At 49.8% G+C, this 24,051-nt stretch overlaps 1 protein-coding gene across 7 annotated transcripts in view; it reads right to left on the reverse strand.

Annotated features, from left to right (window-relative positions):
• CHD6 (chromodomain helicase DNA binding protein 6) overlaps positions 1-24,051 on the reverse strand; it is a 195,355-nt gene that overhangs the window by 140,280 nt on the left and 31,024 nt on the right. For 3 of the 7 annotated variants that reach the window (XM_034787626.1, XM_034787629.1, XM_034787625.1), the window contains exon 2: positions 22,075-22,128. The exons of the other annotated variants lie outside the window; for them this stretch is intronic. The gene's annotated coding sequence lies outside the window, so the exon portion shown is untranslated. The remainder of the gene's footprint in view (positions 1-22,074; positions 22,129-24,051) is intronic. 7 annotated transcript variants of the gene reach the window in all.

The raw sequence follows: 24,051 nt of genomic DNA on the forward strand, positions 1-24,051 counted from the left end.
TATTTCATGCTAGTATTGCCAGCCTGCATGACCCTAGTGCCAACCAGTCACCAATGCACAAGGCCAGTGCAGCAATCCTCCCCCCTTTGGTTTATTATTATTGTCCTGAAAACATGACACATCCCTGCACCAGGGTGAAGCTCACATTTCCCATCATTTCCACTGAGGCCCTCATGGCCGTTTGAGGGGAGCTGTACACATGTATGTACATACATGTGCACGCGCACACACAAATTCCATTTAACTCTACCTCTGAACAAAATGTCACCCAAGCTCCCACAGTGAGCGACTAGGAAACCCAGAGACCACAGATGCCTTAGGAGACGTCCAGGCTCATTTCTGACAACTCTGCTCTGCTGCTGAGGGATTCCTTTGCCATGTTCCTTTGAAACGTTGCTCACAGGCTATTATCTGCTCTAGGAATTTTGTAGCGTCACAAAGAGCTAACATTGAGTAGCGAATCAGATTGCCACAATTATGCATGCAAACCACACACACACACACACACACACACACCCACCCCAACTTGTGCATAGAATCACAGATATACCTGGTAAATAACCATTAAGCACAGCCATCTGCATGTGCAACTCCAGAGGCACATGCACGCTTCATGTCACCTGTGAATGAGAGAAGTTAAGATGGACTGATTTGCACATACAATTTGATGGAGAAAAGGCGGCTAGTTTTGGTGTCCGAAAAGGCACCTTTTGCGGCAGATACTCAATGGGAGCACAGAAACCCTAGGAAAAAGGAATGCAGAAAGTGACTTTGCTAGCAGAGGAGCAACTCAGGAGATGGCAAACTCTAGCAGAGAACCCTTAAGAGAGATGGAAAAATATCAGCAAGGGAATTGTAGTGTCTAAACTGGACTATAGCCCCCCAGTGCTATATGGAGCACATGCACCCGACAGCTATATGGAACGGACTGGAGAAGAGCATATATGCAAGATACGTTCCTGCTGCTTGCCTAGGATTTGCCATGGACAAAACTAAAATATATACAACTGCTCTTTTTAAGAGCCTTCCGGATAAAGGAATGATCAAGCAGAAGATAAATTGCCTTCTATTTAAAATTATCATCAATGACCTAGAAGAAAACATAAAATCACTGATAAAGTTTGCAGAGGATATAAACATTAGGGGAATAGTAAATAATGAAGAGGACAAGTCACTAATTCAGAGTGGTAAACTGGGCACAAGCAAACAAACAATGTGTGTTTTAATATGATTACATGTAAATGCATACATCTGGGGCAAAGAATGTAGGCAATACTTACATTATGGGGGACACTATTCTGGGAAGCATAGATTCGGAAAAAGATTTGGGAGTTGTGGCAAATAAGCAGCTGAACATGACCTCACAGTGTGATGCTGTGGCCAAAAGAGCTAATACATGGGATGCATAAACAAGGGAATCTTGGGTAGAAATAGAGAGGTAATTTTACTTCTGTATTTGGCACTGATGTGACTGCTGCTGGAATACTGGGTCCACGGTTCAAGAAGGATGTTGATAAATTGAAAAGGGTTCAGACAAAAGCCACAAGAATGACTGAAGGATTAGAAAACATGCCTTTTACAGTGATAGACTCAGAGCTCAATCTGCTTAGCTTGAAGAGAAGGTTATGGGGTGAATGGATCACAGTCTAAAGCAGGGGTGGGCAACCTTTCAGTAGTGGTGTGCCGAGTCTTCATTTATTCACTCTAATTTAAGGTTTTGCATGCCAGTAATACATTTTAACGTTTTTAGAAGGTCTCTCTCTATAAACTATTGTATGTAAAGTAAACAAGTTTTTTAAAATGTTTAAGAAGCTTCATTTAAAATTAAATTAAAATGCACATCAGTTTAGTGCAGTGGTTCTTAACCTGAGGTGCACGCATCCCCTGGGACAGGATATTTTGTGCCCTAGGCGAAACTTCCACCTTGCACCCCCCCCCCTTGCACATTGGTTCATTGAGGGGCAAATCCCAACAAATCTTTATAGACCCCAGGGGCCAGCCGTGCTCAGGGGCTGCTCCCCAGACCAGGTTCCTCCCTCCCCGCCCCTGAATGCCTCTGGAGGGTGCACAGCCCCCCCGCGAGTCCTCCCCACCCTACCCCAGTGGGCCCCGCCTCGAGTCCACTCACTGGCTTCCGGAGGCACCAGAGAGCCAGAGCGTCCCGCTTGCGGCAGCAGCGAGCCCCAGCCATGGAGGAGCCAGCGCAGTGCAAGGGGGCAGGCGCCCTGCCAAGGCGGTGGAACCCCCGCGGGGGCTCCTGAAGGCTGCAGTGGATGTATGCGGGCGCCAGCCCCCATGCGCTCCCCCGGCTCCCACCTCGCCTAGGGTTACCATATTTCAACAATCAAAAAAAAAAAAAAAAAAAAAGAGAGGAGAGCCCTGCCCTAGCCCCGCCCCCATCCACTCCCTCCCACTTCCCCCCCCGCCTGCCCCCCGGGGGCCCCGCCACCCCCCCCCCCCCCCCGCTCCTTGTCCCCGACTGCCCCCTCCTGGGACCCCTGCCCCTGACTGCCCCCCAGAGCTCCCTACCTAAGCCTCCCTGTTCCTTGTCCCCTGACTGTGCCCTCCTGAGACTCCGCCCATCCTAACTGCCCCCCTAGGAACCCACCGCCTACCTGTCCAAACTGCCCCAACCTTTATTCAGACCCCCGCCCCCAGACAGACCCCCAGGATTCCCACACCCCATCCAACCACTCCCCACCCCCTGACAGGACCCCCAGAACTCCCAACCCATCCAACTCTCCCCCTGCTCCCTGACTGCCCCCCGGGACTCCCCTTACCATGCCAGTCAGACTCTGGTTCCATGTGGAGGCAAAACACGCTGCCGGGCTGCCACGCACACAGCTCCTCCCCCACAGGGTGCTGAGGCAGTGGGAGAGGGGGAGCTCCAGGAGGGGCAGCGGGGGGAGCTCCAGGAGGGGCAGCNGGCAGTGGGAGAGGGGGAGCTCCAGGAGGGGCAGCGGGGGGAGCTCCAGGAGGGGCAGCGGGGGGAGCTCACGCTCCCGGGAGCCACAGAACCCAAGCACGGTGAGGGGGGAGCCAGGAGTGCGCCTGCCTGGGCTGCGGCCCGGTGCCCCCCCCCCCTTCGGGGGCTCCTGCAGCGGATGCATGCGGGCAGTGGTCCCTGTGCGCCCCCCGGCTCCTCCCTTGCCACGCTCGGGCTCTGCGGCTCCTGGGAGTGTGAGCCACCACCGTCGCCCCTCCCACAGCAGGCTCAGGGCCCCGCGCCCCAGCGGCTCACACTCCCGGGAGCCGCAGAACCTAAGTGGGGTGAAGGGGGAGCCAGGGGCGCGCCTGCCGCCGGTCTGGGATCCCGGCCGTCGGCCCCGCTTAGCCTCCTGCCGGCCTAGGGTTCCATTCACTCAGCCGGCAGCGGGCTGAGCGGGGCCGACGGCCGGGACCCCGGCTAACAGCTGCGTGTCAGGCAAAAATCGGCACACGTGCCGTCGGTTGCCAACCCCTGGTCTAAAGAATCTACATGAGGAACAAATCTTTAACATTGGACCCTTCAATCTAGCACAGGAAGGTCTAACATGATCCAATGATTGGAAGTTGAAACTAGACAATTCAGACTGGAAATAAGACATGAATTTTTAACTGTGAGGGTAATTAACCACTGGAAAAACGTACCAAGGGTCGTGATGTGATTCTCCATCACCGACCATTTTTAAAACAAGATTGGATGTTTTTTCCCCCCCAAGATCTGCTCTAGGAATTATTGTGGGAAGTTCCATGGCCTGTGCTAGAAAGGAGGTCAGACAAGATGCTCACAAAAACCTGTAGAACACTTCAACCTCCCTAGCCACACAAGAGCAGATGTAAAGGTAGCCATCTTACAGCAAAAAAACTTCAGGACCAGACTTCAAAGAGAAACTGCTGAGCTCCAGTTCAATTTGCAAATTTGACACCATCAGATTAGGATTAAACAAAGACTGTGAATGGCTATCCAACTACAAAAGCAGTTTCTCCTCCCTTGGTGTTCACACCTCAACTGCTAGCAGAGCACCTCACCCTCCCTGATTGAACTAACCTCGTTATCTCCATACTGATTTATACCTGCCTCTGGAAATTTCCATTACTTGCGTCTGATGAAGTGGGCATTCACCCACGAAAGCTTATGCTCCAATACTTCTGTTAGTCTTAAAGGTGCCACAGGACCCTCTGTTGCTTTTTAATGATGCTCACAGTGGTCCCCACTCCTGGCCTTGGAATCTGTGAACCTATGCCACTGCAACAGAGAGTCAGCATGTCTGTGGGAGAGGAGGAGTCCTGGCAAGAGGGGCAATGTGCATTTTCAAAACTTTCTATCATGCAGCATGGCAGCCTCCCATTATCCAGCTCCTCGCTCCCAGCACACACCGTTTGAAAATCTAGCTCGTTTCTCCAAATGAGTAAGGTGCATATTTGGATGCCCAGGTTTCATGTATGGCTTCTATAACTGAATGTGCAAATTGCATCATTATGAGCACAAATGGCCTAACTGTCCATTTGCAAATACAGTTACCTCAACTGCGCATACAATGATGTTGACTACACAAATGAATTGGGCATGTAAATACACACACATTTCTGCATCCAAACTACTGGAATAGCAGCAACCCTTTCACACTAAGGCAGATCAGTTTCTACTGTAAGCAGAGGCTGGAGACTTGTTGAGGTATGTCTACTCTGCAAAAATGACCTGCAGCAGCAAGTCTCAGACCTTAGGTCAACAGACTCAGTCTCACGGGGCTTGTGCTACAAGGCTCAAAATAGCAGCATAGATGTTTGGGCTCTGAGACCCACCTCCCTCTCCAAGTTTCAGAGCCTGAACATCTGCATTGTTATTTTTAGCCCTGTAGCACAAGCCTGAGTGTGACTGTCTGTACACCCCTATGCTCACCCTTTTTACAGAACTAGGATAAATTTTGTACAAAGTATGCTGAGGTATCATTTGAAAACTCCTATTTTGCTGATTATTGTCCTGGTATGTGTGGCAACACTGCATGTAAAGTTATAAGATTCCTCTGTGTGGTATTACTAAAACATCTTCCAAATCTGGGGGAGCAGCCACAAACCAGTTCCCCAGAGACAGAAGGCTAGCCAATGCCTCAGCCAGACGTCAACAAAATCAAATGGACTATCACCGGTGTAAGGTGGCCATTCTTTGGCAGGAAAGATGTTGTGGCGAAAAATCTACATCCTGACAGAGAAACAGCTGGGGGTTCCCGTCCACACAGACTTTCGGTCTCCTTTGAGAATCATCTCCACTGAGGTTCAGAAGAGAAAGAACTATAAAAGGAGAGAACAGACACCCCAGATTATTGCTTTCTTTCTCACTACCTATGCCATACACAACCACCTGAAGAACAAAGGAAGCAACACTGGACTGAAGGAGGGATCCAGACAGCTGCAGCAGCACAGGAGCCAGCAAACACAGCTGTAAACAGAGGAGTTTGCAAGGGGAATACTATGAGAACCAGGCAGAGGAACAGAAAGGCTAGTGAAGGGACTGTGTGCTGTTCAGGCAGTGTTGTGGTGCTCATTGTGGGTTTGTTTTGCTGTGAGTGGAGGAGTTTTGGTTTGGTTTGTGTTTCCCGGACTAACAGAACTTAGGTGGGAAGGCTATGACAGATACCAAGGGAGCAGTGGTAGTGACCCGAGCAGTGGAAGACGCGATGAAAATGACTGGATATGGAAGCTGCGGTATGTACATAATCCTGGAGGGGATACCTGAAAAGAGTTTCATCTGCATGAAGTGCCGCCTGATAGAGCTGATGGATGAAAAGATCCGAGGATTGGAGATGCAGGTGGAAACTCTGGTTGAGTTTAGAAGGGGGTTTGAGCAGATGATGGAGCAAACACATGAGGAGTCTGAAGGGAAAAGCTCAGACTTTCAGATGGAAGCAGGACCAAAGAACTCTGAAGGGAGACTGATGGGTGAGGAAAGTGGACAGTGGAAGCATGTGTCTAAGAACCAGGCAGAGGAAAAGACAGGTTAGTGAAGGAGAAATAGAGCTCAGGAACAGGTTTGCGGAGTTGGAAAATGAAGAAGGGGCACAGCAGGTGGTTGCTGAAGGTGGGAGGGCAAGGAAGAAAAGAGCAGCTAGTCCTATAGGAAGAAGGGAAGAGTCAATGGAGATAACACCAAATATGAGCCCCAGGAGAATACGGGATGGGTTGCGGAGGATTGCAAGGGAGAATAGGAATCGAGAGGACTTGCAGCCAGAAGGAACGGGATAGACGAGAGAATCGCACCGTCACCAGGAAAAGGCAAGTCTACATGATTGGGGACTCCTTACTGAGACGAATAGACAGGCCTGTAACCAGAGCTGATCCAGAGAACAGAAGGGTGTGCTGTCTGCCGGATGCTAAGATGCTGGATGTGGACCTGAGGCTGAAGAGGATCATAACGAGAGCGGGAAAGAATCCACTGACTGACCTTCATGTGGGAACAAATGATACGGCTAGATTCTCGCTGGAACGTATCAAGAAATAAGAAGGGATGGAATAGACAAGACAGAGTCTGTCTGGCAAAAATCACATTGGGGAAGAAAGCTACTGGAGCCTCCTCTGAGATAGTGCTTGGGGTGTGCTATAGACTGCTGGGATCTGATTTGGATATGGATAGAAACCTCTTTAATGAAGTAAATACTAATGGGAATTGCGTGATCATGGGAGACTTTAACTTCCCAGATATAGACTGGAGGACAAGTGCTAGTAATAGTAATAGGGCTCAGATTTTCCTAGATGCAATAGCTGATGGATTCCTTCACCAATTAATTGCTGAACCAACAAGAGGGGATGCCATTTTAGATTTGGTTTTGGTGAGTAGTGAAGACCTCATAGAAGAAATAGTTGTAGGGGACAACCTTGGTTCGAGTGATCATGAGCTAATTCAGTTTAAACTAAGTGGAAGGATAAACAAAAAGATCTGTGACTAGGGTTTTTGATTTCAAAAGGGCTATGTAATGGGGTGGTTACCTGCTCCTGCCCTGAGGGGTTTAAAACAGCCCTGAGGAGGGCTGTGGAAGGGAAAGATGCCTGGGCTGATTGGGAGGAAGCAGGCTCAGCTGGGGCCATGCCCCCATCAGGGCCCAGGTGGCCCTATAAAGGCTTGAGCCAGAAGCTCAAGCAGACAGTCTCTCTCTGCGTTCAGAGAGAGAAGGGCCTGGCTGCAGGGAGCTTAACCAGGTATCTGGAGTGGAGCAGGGCTGGGGAAAGGCCAAGGGAGCTGGGGAGTTTCGGCCTAGGAAAGCCCCAGGCTCTAGGCCTGGTAAGGCCCATTAGGTACTGGGTTGCGGGGGGCAGCCCACGGGTAGCCAGAGGCAGAAGGTCCAAACCCCTTTGCCTGTGATGTGTGGCCTATACACTGCAGCCCGCCCCAGTGAGTGGGGGCTAGATGAGGACTGGCAGTAGCCAAGACTGAGGGCAGTAGCCAAGACTCATTTTCCAGTCAGGAGCGCCCTCTGCAGGCCAGTGATCTGCCTTACCGCTGGCCCCCGTGTCCCTCCCAGACCCGGTGCCACTTTCTCTGGGTGCTGCCCCCTTGGCAGTAACCCCTCAGTCTCAGGGTCTCCCCACCCAGGGGAACCCCCACCCACTATCCCCACTTTGCCAAACTCGAACAGCTTAATGGGACTAAATCGGGGGGTCCAGATAATCTTCATCCAAGAATATTAAAGGAACTGGCACATGAAATTGCAAGCCCATTAGCAAGAATTTAATGAATCTGTAAACTCAGGGGTTGTTCTGTATGATTGGAGAATGGCTAACATAGTTCCTATTTTTAAGAAAGGAAAAAAAGGTGATCAGGGTAACTACAGGCCTGTTAGTTTGACATCTGTAGTATGCAAGGTCTTGGAAAAATTTTTGAAGGAGAAAAGTAGTTAAGGACATTGAGGTCAAGGGTAATTGGGACAAAATACAACATGGTTTTACAAAAGGTAGATCGTGCCAAACCAACCTGATCTCCTTCTTTGAGAAGGTAACAGATTTTTTAGACAAAGGAAACGCAGTGGATCTAACTTACCTCAATTTCAGTAAGGCATTTGATATGGTTCCACATGGGGGAATTATTAGTTAAATTGGAAAAGATGGGGATCAATATGAAAATTGAAATGTGGATAAGGAACTGGTTTAAAAGGGAGACAACGGGTCATATTGAAAGGTGAACTGTCAGGCTGGAGGGAGGTTACTAGTGGAGTTCCTCAGGGATCGGTTTAGGGACCAGTCTTATTTAATCTTTTTATTATTGACCTTGGCACAAAAAGTGGGAGTGTGCTAATAAAGTTCACAGATGACACAAAGCTGGGAGGTATTGCCAATACAGAGAAGGACCGGCCTATCATACAGGAAAATCTGGATGACCTTGTAAACTAGAGTAACAGTAATATAATGAAATTTAACAGTGAAAAGTGCAAACCATGCATTTAGGGATTAACAACAAGAATTTTTGTTATAAGCTGAGGACTCGTCAGTTGGAAGTAACAGAGGAGGAGAAGAACCTCGAAGTATTGGTTGATCACAGGATGACTGAGCCGCCGATGTGATATGGCAGTGAAAAAAGCTAATGCAGTCTTGGGATGCATCAGGCGAGGTGTTTCCAGTTGAGATAGGGAGGTGCTAGTACCATTATACAAGGCACTGGTGAGACCTCATCTGGAATACTTTGTGCAGTTCTGGTCTCCCATGTTTAGGAAGGATAAATTCAAACTGGAACAAATACAGAGAAGGGCTACTAGGATGATCCAAGGAATGGAAAACCTGTCTTATGAAAGGAGAATCAAAGAGCTTGGCTTGTTTAGCCTAACCAAAAGAAGACTATGGGGAAATAGGATTGCTCTCTATAAATATGAGAGGGATAAATACCAGGGAGGGAGAGGAATTATTTAAACTCAGTACCAATGTGGACACAAACGGATATAAACTGGCCGTCAGGAAGTTTAGACTTGAAATTAGACGAAGGTTTCGAACCATCAGAGGATTTAAGTTCTGGAACAGCCTTCCAAGGCGAGCAGTGAGGGCAAAAGACATATCCGGCTTCAAGACTAAGCTTGATAAGTTTTATGGAGGGAATGGTATGATGGAATAGCCTAATTTTGGCAATTAACTGATCTTTGACTATTAGCAGTAAATATGCCCAATGGCCTATGATGGGATGGGATCGGAGTTACTACAGAGAATTCTTTCCTGGGTGTCTGGCTGGTGAGTCTTGCCCACATACTCAGGGTTTAGCTGATCACCATATTTGGGGTCAGGAAGGAATTTTCCTCCAGGGCAGATTGGCAGAGGCCCTGGGGTTTTTTCGCCTTCCTCTGCAGCATGGGGCACAGGTTATGTGGGATCCTCTGCACCTTGAAGTCTTTAAACCATGATCTGAGGACTTCAATAGCTCAGACATAGGTTAGGGGTTTATTACAGGAGTATGTGGGTGAGATTCTGTGTCCTGTGTTGTGCAGGAGGTCAGACTTCTGACCTTGAAGTCTAGGAGTCTATGAAATTCAGCCTGCAAGACTGCTGTAACATGGGGTGAGAGAGACCTTTGCTTTGAATTCACTTAGCTTAAGTTAGATATTATTTGGGTTTTACTTTTATTTTCTTGTAACTAATTCTGACTTTCATGCCTCATGGATAATCAATTAAAATCTATCTTTTGTAGTTAATAAATTTGTTTTGTTATCTAAACTAGCGTGTTTGCACTGGAGAGTTTGGGAAACTCCATTTGGGATAACATGATTTGTGCAAATCATTTTCTATTAATAAAATGACAGACTTTATATGAGCTTGTATTGTCCAGAAGTAAGCAGGGCAGTACAAGACATACATTTCTGGGGGAAGTCTGGGACTGGAAATTTGCTGGTGTTGCTCTGCAGCGTAATTCAAGGTGGCTGACTACAGCACTCATATACTATAAATTAAATTAAATAAATTAATGGAGATATCCCATCTCCTAGAGCTGGAAGGGACCTTGAAAGGTCATCGAGTCCAGCCCCCTGCCTTCACTAGCAGGACCAAGTACTGATTTTGCCCCAGATCCCTAAGTGGCCCCCTCAAGGATTGAACTCACAACCCTGGGTTTAGCAGGCCAATGCTCAAACCACTGAGCTATCCCTCCCCCACAATGGCTGGGAGTAACTTACCTGCTGGAGGCTTTGTGGGGGCAACCAGGAGAGGTAAGCTCCCACAGCAAAGCAGTACAAAAGGCACCCCAGGGTGGAGAACTGAGGGGACACAGCTGTTCATCAGTCCAGATTGTACCCTGGGTAATGTCACACAACTGACCTAGGCTCTAAGACTTGCTGTGGCAGGTCTTTTTCTTGCAGTGTAGATGTCCCCTGGAGGCAGCAGTTATTCCTCTCAAGGATTGTGATAGGGCCGCTTAACACATGCGTCTCACCAGGGAAGGGTGGCACCCCACAGAAACTTCACAGCACTGGAGACGGATGCAGTTACAGAAGGGTGTGAGGGTCTGACCTGGGTGCCAAGGGAAAGCCATATGCACCACATTAGATCTCAGCAAGCAGAAAAAACAGTTACTCACCTTCTCGTAACTGTTGTTCTTCGAGATGTGTTGTTCATGTCCATTCCAAGCAGGTATGTGCGCGCTGCGTACGCCAGCCGGAAGATTTTACTATAGCAGTGTCTGTAGGGTCAGCTTTGGCACCCCCTGGAGTGGCGCCTTCATGGCGCTGTATATAGGAGCCAGCCGATCCTCCACCCCCTCAGTTCCTTCTTGCTGACACTCCGACAGAGGGGCAGGAGAGCGGGTATTGGAATGGACATGAACAACACATCTCGAAGAACAGTTACGAGGTGAGTAACCGTTTTTTCTTCGAGTGATTGTTCATGTCCATTCCAAGCAGGTGACTCACAAGCCTGAACCTAGGCAGTGGGGTCGGAGGTCACTGCAGAATGGAGTACTGCGCGGCCAAAGGCAACACCATCTTTGGCCTGGTGCGTGATGGCACAGTGTGCTGTAAAGGTGTGGATTGAGGACCAGGTGGCCACTCTACAAATTTCCTGCGTCAGGACCTGGGCCAGGAACGCAGCAGAAGAGGCCTGCGCTCTTGTGGAGTGGGCAGTAATAGGTGGGGCTGGTATATCGGCCCGACTGTAGCACTCCCGGATGCGGATTCTGATCCAAGCCGAGATTCGCTGTGACGAGACCGGGAGCCCTTTCATCCTGTCGGCCACGGCACAAAAAGTTGGGTTGATTTCCTGAAGGATCTTGTCCTTTCGATACAGAATGAGAGAGCCCTGCGAACGTCCAGGGAATGCAGCCTAAGCTCCTTCGCACAGGAGTGCAGTTTCGGATAAAACACCGAGAGAAAAGTGTCTTGACCCATGTGAAATGGGGAAACCACCTTAGGGAGGAACGCTGGGTGCGGCCCGAGTTGGACCTTGTCCTTGTGGAAGACGGTGTATGGAGGTTCAGATGTTAGAGCTCTGAGTTCCGACAACCTCCGGGCTGATGTGATAGCCACCAAGAATGCGACCTTATATGAAAGATAACAGCAAGCACGAAGCCAGCGGCTCGAAGGGGGGGGGCCTGTGAGGACAGACAGGACTACATTGAGGTCCCAAGCAGGGACGGGTTGACAAATGTGCGGGAACAACCTGTCAAGGCCCTTGAGGAAGCGACCAACAAGTGGGTTTGCAAACCCTGAGGTACCCCCCACTCGAGGGTGGAACACCGAGATGGCAGCAAGGTGTACTCAAACCGAAGAGAGAGTCAGTCCCAGGAGTCTGAGATATAGTAAATAGTCCAGGATAAGAGGGATCGGGGCAAGCAAGAGAGCATGACCCCATTGTGTGGCCCAAAGCGAGAAGCGCTTCCACTTGACCAAGTACGTGGTCCTTGTTGAAGGCTTCCTGCTGCCAAGAAGGACCTGCCTGACCTGATGAAAGCATTGCATCTCCACGGGGTTTAGCCATGGAGCATCCAGGCTGTCAGGTGGAGTGACTACAGGTTCGGGTGAAGGAGGCGACCGCGATCCTGTGTGATCAAGTCCGGTAGTAGGGACAACCTGAGGAGCACCCGCATAGACATGTGCAGGAGAGACATGTACCAGTGCTGGCGTGGCCACACAGGCGCTATCAGGATGAGCCGAGCGTGATCTCTGCGGGCCTTGAGGATTACTCTGTGAACCATGGGAATCGGGGGAAAGGAGTAAAATAGCCCGTCTGCCCAAGAGAAGAGAAAGGCATCTGTTAGAGACCCCGGACTGCGTCCCATGAGGGAGCAGAATTGACGACACTTCCTGTTCTCGCTGGAGGCAAACAGGTCCACCTGGGGATGACCCCAGAGCCAGAAAATTGAGAGCACTATATCCCAGCGGATAGACCATTCGTGACCCTGGAACGAGCGGCTGAGGGTGTCCGCAAGCCCGTTGTGCGTCCCCGGGAGGTAGGACGCTGTCAGGTGAATTATGTTCTGTACGCAAAAGTCCCATAATGCAAGGGCCTCCCGGCACAGGGGAGAGGAGCGAGCACCACCCTGTTTGTTGATATAGAACTTCATTGGAGTGTTGTCCATGAGGACAGAAACACACCTGCCTGCCAGCTGGGATTTGAAGGCTATGCATGCGAGGCGCAGCGCTCGTAATTCCCTGACATTGATGTGCAACGAAAGATCCTCTCGTGACCAAAGGCCTTGGGTTCTGAGGCCGCCCAGATGTGCACCCCATCCCCAAACCGATGCGTCCGTTACCATGGATAGGGAGGGTTCGGGGTCTAGGAAAGGCACTCCCGCGCAGACCTCCCGTGGGTCGAGCCACCATTGAAGGGAATCCAACACCGGTCAAGGTAACGTCACCACTGATTCTAGGGAGTCCCTGACCGGCCGACAAACCCCTGCCAACCAGGACTGGAGTGGGCGCAGTCTGAGTCTGGCATGTCTCACCACGTAGGTACATGCCGCCATGTGCCCTAGTAATTTGAGGCAGTTTCTTGCTGTGGTGGTTGGGTAACGTTGGAGGCAGAGAATAATGTTGGACATAGTCCGGAATCTGGCCTCTGGGAGATATGTCCTGGCGTGTGTCGTGTCCAGAACTGCCCCTATGAATTCCATTTTTGGGGTTGGAGATAGTGTGGACTTGGCCTCGTTGAGTAAGAGGCCAAGCTCGAGGAAGGTCTGCCTGCTAAAGACCACCTGAGCCTCCACCTGCACCTTGGTCCTGCCCTTGATGAGCCAATCGTCCAGGTAGGGAAACACCTGAATCCCCTGCCTGCGCAGGAAGGCTGCCACGACTGCCATACACTTTGTGAAGACCCTTGGGGCTGCTGACAGACCAAAGGGCAGAACTGTAAATTGTAGATGAGCACTGCCCACGAGAAACCTGATGTAATGCCTGTGCTGAGGGATTATCGCAATGTGAAAGTATGCGTCCTTTAAGTCGAGAGCGGCATACCAGTCTCCTGGATCCATGGAAGGAATGATGGAGGACAGGGAGACCATGCGGAACTTGAGCTTCTTTACAAACTTGTTGAGACACCGCAAGTCCAGAATAGGTCTGAAGCCCCCTTTCGCTTTCGGTATTAGGAAATAGCGAGAATAGAAGCCCCTGCCCCGTAGCTCCTGAGGAACCTCCTCTACTGCTCCTGATGTGAGGAGGGACTGAACTTCTTGAAGTAGAAGTTGCTCGTGAGAGGGGTCCCTGAAGAGGGACAGGGAGGGGGGCTGGTGGGGCGGGAGGGAGGAGAACTGGATAGAATATCCCCTCTCTACCGTGCAAAGCACCCAAGCGTCCGATGTGATCCGGGCCCATGCACGATAGAAGGGGGACAGACGTGACGAGAAGGTAAGGTTGGACAGATCCAGGGTTCTGACTGTGAGGTCGCCCTCAACCAAGCCATCAAAATGATGGTCTAGGCCCCTGTGTAGGCCTTGGTTGGGCAGATGACTGGCCGAAGGGCTGCTGTTGTTGCCTCCTCCTGCCCGACCTTGCCCTTCTGCGCAAGGCATCCCCTCGATTTTGAGGCTGGTACGGCCATGGGGCCTGTGGTGGCCTGAACTGCCTACGCTGGGTGACCGGGGTGCGTAGGCCTAATGAACGGAGGATGGTCCGTGAATCCTTTAGGCTATGAAGCCTCTTATCAGTCTTCTCCGAGAAGAGCGTGGGCCCTTCGAAGGGGAGGCCTTGGATCGTTTGTTGGACCTCATGAGGGAGGCCGGAAACTTGAAGCGTCTCATGACCAGACCAGTCGCCAACATGCATGAGGCTGAATCGGCCGCGTCCAAGGCCACCTGGAGGGAAGCCCGGGTAATCAATCTCCCCTCTTCAACCAGGGCTGAAAACTCGGTTCGCAACTCCTGTGGAAGGAGGTCCGCGAACCTAGACAAAGCCGAGCACGTGTTGTGTCCATACTGGCTCACTATGGCTTGCTGATTGACAATGTGCAACTGCAGGCCCCCCGTTGAATATAGCTTGCGCCCGAACAGGTCCAAGTTTTTGGCCTCTCTGTTTTTGGGGGTAGCTCCCTGAAACCCTTGGCGTTCCCTCTGGTTGGTCGCATCTACCACTAGGGAGTCTGGGGGAGGGTGTATATAAAGATGTTCATAGCCCTTGGATGGAACAAAATATCGCCTCTCAGTCCTTTTAGCTGTAGGGGCCAATGAGGCTGGAGTTTGCCACAAGGTGCGGGTTGTGTCCGTAATGGTCTTTATGAGAGGTAGGGCTACCCTGGATGGGCCCGATGGGGTCAGGATGTCCACCACTGGATCTGTATCCACCTCGATCTCCTCTGTCTGGATCGAGAGGCTTTGGGCTGCTCGAGTAAGCAGCTGTTGGAGGATCCTATTGTCCTCTAGGGCCAGTGCCGCTGAAGTTCCCGCTACTGCCTCATCTGGAGATGAGGAGGAAGAGATCCCCTGAAGAGGGCCTTCATCTACCCCCTCTCCCTCTACGAGGGCCTGCAGCACACGGTATCAGGCTGCGCGGCCAGTGCAGGCTCAGGATGCGGCGCCGCGGCCGGTACCGGGGTCGACACCGAGCGACGAGGTGTGCTGGACGGTGCCTGCGGCGTTGGGAGCAAGATCCTCGTCGGTGCCGTTGTCTAGCTAGGCGGTGCCGTGTCCCTTTGTGGCACACTCCTATCAGACGGCGGTGCCGGTGGTGGTGACGGCATCAGCAGCAGGGCCGCGGACGTCGAAGAGACAGATGCAGCTCGTGAGCAGGGTCCATACGCCTGACCCACTGACTAGTGGTAGGCCCACGGCATCCAGAACAGCCACTGGTGGGGCTGTTGCCACTGCAGTGGGTACGGTTGGGTACTCGTACGCGAGGACGATCGCCTACTCCACGATCTGTTAGAGCGGTATGAGTCCACCTCCGCATCCGAAGTCTCTGAGAAGGAGGACATAGGAAGCGTGATACCCACTGTCGCCGGAGAGGGTGTTGTCTGCACCAGTCCTCCTAGAGTGCCGCGGCGCAGGGAGCGCGGCGAGAGCATTGCCGGTTTGCCCCTAGATCGATAATGGGGTCGAGTGGTAGCCGGAGGTTCTCTGCACCGGTGCGGCAATGCCGGCACAGGGAGGCTCAAGAGGTCTGAGGTGGCCTCAAACGCCTCTGGCGTTGATGGGAGGCGCACTTTCTCCATCACATCCAGGGATCTAGGCCTGTCCGGACTCGACCGTACCCTCTCCGGGGCGGGAGTCAAAGGGATGGCCGAATGGGTCTGCGGCGCGGACTGTCCTGTAGCACTCGTGGACGGCGCCGTCCCTTTAGAGTTCCGGTGGGGGGAGTGTTCCCTCACAGGCCTCTTCTTTTTAACCGGCACTGGCGATGGGGAACGATGTCTCATTGAGGTTGGTTTCTTGTGTGCCAACTCTCTCCGGTGCCGGGGTTTGGGGGCCTTGGCCTCACGACTCATCTCCGGTGCCGGAGCACTGCGCACCTAGGATGAAGTGCTGGGTGCCGGCTCACTAGGCCTGGGATCTGATTGCGGCCGCAGGGCCGCCTCCATTAGGAGGACTTTAAGTCTCTGCTCTCTATCTTTGAGAGTCCTGGGGCGAAAAGCCCTGTAGATATTGCACCTATCTCTTTGGTGGCTCTCCCCTAGGCACCTTAAGCACGAAGAGTGCGGGTCACTCTTCAGCATGAATTTCCTGCAGTCCCGGCAGGGTTTGAACCCTGGGGACCCAGGCATGCCCCAGCGGGGCGACGAAAACTTGGGGAAAACCCCCCCAACTACTATCTAACTAAGCTAACACTAAACAACAAACTAACTATTTACAACAACGACGGAACACTGCCACGATTGCTGAAGAGCAAGCGAAGTTCCAGCTAGCCGTCACCGGCGGTAAGAAGGAACTGAGGGGGTGGAGGGTCAGCTGGCCCCTATATACAGCGCCATGAAGGCGCCACTCCAGGGGGCGCTGAAGCTGACCCTACGGACGCTGCTATAGTAAAATCTTCCAGCTGGCGTGCACGCAGCACGCACACACCTGCTTGGAATGGACATGAACAATCACTCGAGGAAGAACTGCTGTGTCATCAACAGTAGCTGGGGGGGCCCATATGGAGCGCTTCACCCCAGCCCACCAGGATACTGCTTTGTCTGTTTTTATTCTGAGGGCCCCAGTTTCTCTCCAGTCACCTCTTTCCCCCCCCCCCCCCCCCCCACACACACCCTGTGATGGGGAGAAGAGGCATGACCTGTCCTGTCCCTGGCAAGGAGTGCTGCTGCTGCTTTGGGGCCCCGTCATTGGTCCCAGACCAGCTACCATGGGAAACCACTGCCCTAGGGACTATGCAGTAGCCTTTCAGAAAGCAGTGGGGGAACCTCAGCCCAGAAGCCACCACCAGAGCGGGCAATAACTGTCCCTTTGTCCGGAGCAGAGACAACTGAGTGTGCGGGGCCAGCAAGCCAACCCCCATGCACACCAAGGGCCTGGCTCAGCTCTCCCAGCAGTTGTTCTGTACCTGCCAGCCCAATGCCTTTCACTAGCATTGCATTCACTTAAGGCTAAAATAGTCTGACCTCTCATAAGCCAGTGGAATGACTCCAGCCAGAACCAGCCCCATTGCTATTCATCAAGCAAGTCCCCTCAAACAAGAAGAGTTTGCTGTGGCATAAGATTATAGAGGACAAGTACAGCAGCTTGCTTCATGCTCACAGGTGAAGTCTTGATGCTGACAAACCCAGTCTGCCTGACACAGAGCAACACCCCACCTTGCCAGCAGGTGCTGGGAAAGAATGCAGTAGGTTCTGCTGAGTCATTGGTGCACGCAGCTTGCAAACCAGCTAGCTACCAGGGAGGTGCGAGCAGCTCTCCAGAGAGAAAAAAGATCTGGGGTGTGGGCAGAGCAGCCCTGAGTGTGGGAGAACAGCAGAGCAGAACAGCTCAGCTGATGTCCTCTTATGGCCAATAAAGCCAGACTCCAGAAAGGAGATAAGTTTATAACTAGAGACCTACCAAATTCACGTCCATTTTGGTCAATTTCATGATAATAGGATTTTTTAAAACATCAATTTCATGATTTCAGCTATTTAAATCTGAAATTTCACAATGTTGTAATTGTAGAGGTCTTGACCCAAAAAGGAGTTGTGGGAGGGTCACAAGGTTACTGTAGGGGGGTTGCAGCACTGCTACCCTTACTTCTGCGTTGTTGCTGGCGGCAGTGCTGACTTCAGAGCCGGGCAGCTGGAGAGTGGTGGCTGCTAGCCAGAAGCCCAGCTCTGAAAACAGAGCTGCCGCCAGCAGCAGTGTAGAAGTAAGGATGGCATGGTATGGTACTGCCACCCTTACTTCTGCACTGCTGCCTACAGAGCTGGGCCCTCAGTCAGCAGCTGCCACTCTCCGGCTGCCCAGCTCTGAAGGCAGCAGCACAGAAGTAAGGGTGGCAGTACCCTACCATCCTTAGAGCTGGGCGCCCAGCCAACCGCTGCCGCTCTCCAGCCACCCAGGTCTGAAGGCAGCACAAAAGTATGTGTGGCAACACCGTGACCCCCTAAAATAACCTTACGACCCCCTGCAACTCCTTTTTGGGTCAGGACCCCCAATTTGAGAAATACTGATCTCCCCCATGAAATGTGCGTTTACCCTATGCTATACAGATTTCATGGGGGAAGACCAGATTTCACAGTCTGTGATGCGTTTTTCATGACCGTGAATTTGTTAGGGCCCTATTTATAACTCTTCCCAGCATGTGGACTCAGTTTTGGACTAGGCTGGAAAAGGCACCTGCTCATAGGTTGTTACAGGGGGGTTACATTATTTTTAATCTGACCAACAGAAAAATTTCTGGAGTGGAGCGGGACTGATTGAGAGCTGCCCAACAGGGCATAAAGCTGCATGTGGGCTTACAAAATCCTAACAGGATCAATTCATCTCAAAACAACAGAGTTAACACTTAGAAAGGACTTTACTTCCCATCACAGATGTTTTTAAACTGTAAGCTCTTGAAATTCTTTGTTGATGTTACATATTGAACTGGGGTTGTCTCCCACAGACATGAGGTCCCTCCCCTCTACCCCATCACAGACCCTGCTCTCCACACAAAGGGAAGACACCATGACTTGGCCATAGATGAATTCAAGATAAAAAAATACTGCCGGAGACATCCATATGTCACAAAACATGCTCCTGCTTTTCCACACCAGTGGCTCCATCCTCCCCACCCTGGTGCACAGGCCAGGCCCAACATTCACATTAAAAAAAAAAAAAAAAAAAAAAATCTGAAAAAAAAAACCTTGATTTTAAAAAACCAAACAAACCAGTCTGACACAATGGCTGAGGACAGGCCCTGGACATGGCTCAAATAACTTTCCAGTGCCAGCCACGCACGGCTCTGCAAAACCAGATGGAATGCTGCACCGAGTTGGATTCCAGAGCTATTTCAGCAGCCTCAGTGCAGCATGGCTTCAGCAGCTACTCAGCATTCCTGGGGTGCCTGGGGTTGGGGTTTAATGAATGCAAGACTGAAGCCAGAGAGAGGGCTGGGTATGAAAATAACATAGTACTATCCTTGCATCCACCCCACCCTGAGAAAAACAAGCAAGAATCACAGCCAAGAACTGCACTATGATAAGAAACAGCCTGTGATTCCATGGAATATCAGATGCTCACTTGGTGCCAGCATGGCTGCCTGACAGCAAGCCGTGCAAACTCTGGGGGACGGGCACAGCTGATGGGCACAAATAGGTTCATGCTAGCCAGCCAATAAGGAGCTGCTTTTCCCCAGATCTGGCTGTACAATGAACAAGAAAGCAGAAAGAGAGAGAGAGAGAGAGAGAAGCAGAACACAGCCAACCATAGGAGAGAAAACATACTACAACTCATCCACTAAGCCAGGGAAGAGAAGGACCAGAGAGAGGGAAGAGACTTTGGGAAGGCATGACAGAATCAGGGAGCAACCAGCCTTCCAGAACACTAAACACCAGTGCAGGCTAAAGTCTCCCCTATGGAAACTTGTCCATCAACTCCTGGAATGATGCATGTCCAGATACAAAGACTGGCTTCAGATTGAGCAGTACGAAATAGAGAGTCGCTCACTCCAACTCAGTCTCCAGCAAGCTATTACAACCTCAAGAAAGGCATATCAAGCCCTACCTACCTCTTCCTTGCTCCCCAAAGGGCATTCTTTTCACCCCTTACAAAGACCTGAGAATCATGCCTCCAACGCCAAAGGCTGGATGGGGCAACCCTCAAAGCCCCTTTGGGCCACTCAACTTCCCAGAAGGGGTTGCAATGCTAGGCTCACACCAAGTAGGGACACTGACTGCCCCCGAACTCCCCGGCCTGCCAGCCCTAGAAGCAAGAGGCAATGGCCCCAGCCCTGAATTGAACCCAGCTTTCTCAAGTCCCATCCCTCCCTAGCACAGAGGTTCTCAGGCTCCAGTCAAGCACAGTTACATGCTGGGCATCCCAACCTGGAAAGAGACACTGGGGCACTCAGCACCCCAAACACACTTTAGGGGCAGTAGTTCAGTTACAGAATCTACCTGTATATTTCAACAGTACCAATTAATTGTTAATGAAGGTAAGAGCTCTAATTATTTTAAACCAACAGGTCCAGGAACCCAAGCTGGGCTAGTGCACTAGAGATGAGACCTGACACTAACTAGGCAGAGGAAGAGGGCTCTCTGGTATCGCTCCCTGATGAGCACAGGCAAAGAGCAAACAGAGCCTCAACAGGGAAAAGGTACACAAGGCCTTGCTACACTTTCACAGTTCCATTCATTCAATGCAATTAGCAGCACAGGACGGAAAGGGGCTTTCAAACCAGGGATTTCAGCCTGACACTTACCCTTGTAAAGCAATTTTAAAAATAAAGTCTGGTGCCCCCAAATTCACACTAGGGAAATATGGATTCTGAACATCTGATACCCAAAAGGCAAATGCACACAAGTCACTGCCTTTTCAACAACACACAAACACAAATGATTCTTCCCAGGCCCCTGCAGGCCAGCTCCATAGTGCAGGGAATAGAATGGGGAATACGGTCTTGTGTAGATGGGGCAGGGGAAGAGGAAAAGTTGACATTTAAAGTAACTAAGGCTGGTTTAAGACAGCTCTGCCAATTAGTCCTGGGGGAATTCTGCACCACTGCGCAAGAGCGGAATTAATGTCCCCTGCAGATTTCGCCCCCCCACACACACACACACAAGATTCTAAATGGGGGAAGCAAAGGGAATCTGCAATTACACCTTTCTCTCACCAGGTGGTGACAGAAGAGAAGGCAGTGGGCTTATGGGCCAGCCAGCCACCACAGAGAAGGAGGGGGAAAGGCTGCCTTCCTCACAGCACCTTACCCACGGGGCCAGGTGAGGAGGGACGGGATATGTGGGAGGATGGATAGAGTGGGTCACACAAGGCTGGGGTTCAGAAGGGCTAGGAGGGCACAGACTGGGGCGGGGGCACAGGAGCTAATGAGGTGACAGCACTGAGCCAAAGGCTGAATGGGAGCAGGGATGCAGGGCCACATGGGGACAGGAGTGAGAGGTGGTGAAGGGAAACATGGGGAGGGGGGGGGGGCCCCCGGAGGGGGGGGGGGGGGGGCAGGGTCACAAGGGGACAGAGGCAGCTAGGCCTGGCTGAATGGGAGAGACTAGGGGTCAGCCACAGTCTGCACAGGGGAGGCTCCCCAACTCCTTAACACCCCCCCCTCAAAAAACAAAAACTGTTCCCTACTTCTCCCACCCACATCCAACAACCCCCCAGGTTCACCCCTAGACTCCTTCCCAGCAATTATTTCCATCTCCCTCAGCTCCTCTGTTACCCCTGACTCCCTGAAGCCTTTGCACTGCTTCTGAGAGGTGCGGAAAATACATTTGTATATTATAGTTTAAAGGAATTAGTACTCAAAGATCAGTATTAATATACCTAGTAAGGAATCTATTGGTCAAAACATATTTCCTGAATTTTTTTGTTGTCTGTATGGTTACAGACATACTTGCTGACTGGTATTTTGACAAAAATTATCAAAATAATTGGAACTGGAATGATTATATTATGTTATTTGACACATTTTATTTGTCATAATTTTGCAAAATTTTAAAATATTGTGCACATCATTTTCAGGTGCAGAATTCCCTCACGAGTAGCCATTGTTCCTTGTCCTAGGCTTTCCACACAGAACCTTGTTCTTGGCTTATTTCTGATTAAATCTTTGCAGGTCACCTTTAAAACCCTCATGAGAGCTTTAAAACTACTTTACAGGCTGCAAAATTAGTTGTGCCCATAAAGCTGTTGATGTGCTTTATGGCAACATTTAAATGCCAATTCAGAAATCTTACTTCTTCAGTGTCCAACCAGTGACAAGGAGCATCCATTCTCAGACACCACCGAGCACCCTGTCCTTCCCTTAGCTACTCAGGGACACTTGAGTATTACAGTGCTGATTAGCTCCAATCATTTCCACTGCTACCCCTCACTTCCACTTCACAAGATTTTAGAAGAACGTGAAAGTTGCAAAGCCAAGCACTCAGAAGCCAGGAAAAAAGTCAGATTTAAAGTTTCCCGTGCACTCTTAACTCTGCCCCCTCTGTGCCTGTGTTTTATGAAACAGTCTTGCCTTCAATAACACTGAAAGCCTGTAGCAGTTCTAGAAATAGAACCCATCTCTCGTGGGTTTAAGTCCAGTTCCTTACCCACAAGAACACCCCTTCTTTTCTTGCGATCCTCTGCTTTTTTCACTGTCCATCCTGTGGATAGAATGAGGCAGGGGTGTTTATGTGAGGAAAGACCGTTCTGTTCTACACATGCAGACAAGGGCTGCATTAGGACTGCAAGAACATTTCCTAACCTTTGAGTGCTTGACTTTGCAACATTAATATTCCCTTAACATATTATGTTATTTCCTAATTTTTTTAAAAAGCAAACTGGAAAAAAAAATTGTCCTGTAGAACCAGAATGACCTCCTACACAGATCATTAGCAAGGTGGGAACCAAGGACCTGTAGAGCAACAGTACAACTCTCTACTGATCAAGCTAAAAGAATAACTGATAGCAGTAGTAGACTACCCTTTTGAGGACCAGCTACTTGAGGGGAACACAACATGCAAATTTTAAACAGCAAACTTCTTTAAAAGCTTGATTGAGCATGTGTGAATGTTGATTTTCAGAGGCTTATAGCATGGACAAATATGGATGAATTTTCATAAGGACAGCAAAAGGCACCTCCCTGACCCCAGGGACAACCCCTCTGCCACATATTGTGTTTTCCCCTAATCTTGGTCTCAGAAATGACAACCATTTTTGTTAAAACCTTACAAAAACCAAAACAAAATCAACAGTCTGAAGAAGAGCAAACATGGACATTTTCAGCCCAAAACAATTAAAGCTAGGAAAACTTATAATTAGGGCTCTCGATTAATCGCAGTTAACAAACAAAAAAAAATTAATCGCAATTTTACTCTCACTGTTAAACAATAGAATACCAATTGAAATTAAATATTTTTGGATATTTTTCTACATTTTCAAATATATTGACTTCAATTACAACACAGAATACAAAGTGTACAGTGCTCACTTTATATTATTATTGATTACAAATATTTGCATTGTAAAAATGATAAACAAAAGAAATAGTATCTTTTAATTCACCTCATATAAGTACCATAGTGCAATCTCTTTATTGTAAAAGTGCAACTTACAAATTTAGTTGTTTTTTGTTACATAATTACACTCAAAAACAGAACAATGTAAAAATTTAGAGACTACAAGTCCATTCAGTCCTACTTCTTGTTCAGTCAACCGCTTAGACAAACAAGTTTGTTTACATTTACGGAAGATAATGCTGCCCGCTTCTTATTTACGATGTCACCTGAAAGTGAGAACAAGCATTCGCATGGCACTTTTGTAGCAGGCATTGCAAGGTATTTACGTGCCAGATATGCTAAACATTTGTATGCCCCTTCATGCTTCGGCCAACATTCCAGAGGACATGCTTCCATGCTGATGACGCTCATTAAAAAAAAGTGTTAATTAAATTTGTGAATTAACTCCTTGGGGGGAGAATTGCATGCCCCCTGCTCTTTTACCTGCATTCTGCTATATATTTCATGTTATAGCAGTCTCAGCTGATGACCCAGCACATGTTGTTCATTTTAAGAACACTTTCACTGCAGATTTGACAAAACGCAAAGAAGGTACCAATGTGAGATTTCTAAGGATAGATACACAACTCAACCTAACGTTTAAGAATCTGAAGTGCCTTCCAAAATCTGAGAGGGTCAAGATGTGGAGCATGCTTTCAGATATCTTAAAAGAACAACACTCGGAGGCGGAAACTACTGAACCCGAACCACCAAAAAAGAAAATCAACCTTCTGCTGTGGCATCTGACTCAAATGATGAAAATGAACATGCATCAGTCCGCACTGTTTTGAATCATTATCAAGGTGAACCTGTCATCAGCATGAACGCATGTCCTCTGGAATGGTGGCTGAAGCATGAAGGGACATATGAATCGTTAGCACATCTGGCACGTAAATATCTTGCGATGCCGGCTACGACAGTGCCATGCAAATACCTGTTCTCACTTTCAGGTGACATTGTAAACAAGCAGCAGGCAGCATTATCTCCTGCAAATGTAAACAAACGTTTTTATCTCAGCGATTGGCTGAA

The sequence above is a fragment of the Trachemys scripta genome, chromosome 12 (genome assembly GCF_013100865.1).
Source record: "Trachemys scripta elegans isolate TJP31775 chromosome 12, CAS_Tse_1.0, whole genome shotgun sequence".
Classification (NCBI taxonomy): domain Eukaryota; kingdom Metazoa; phylum Chordata; order Testudines; family Emydidae; genus Trachemys; species Trachemys scripta.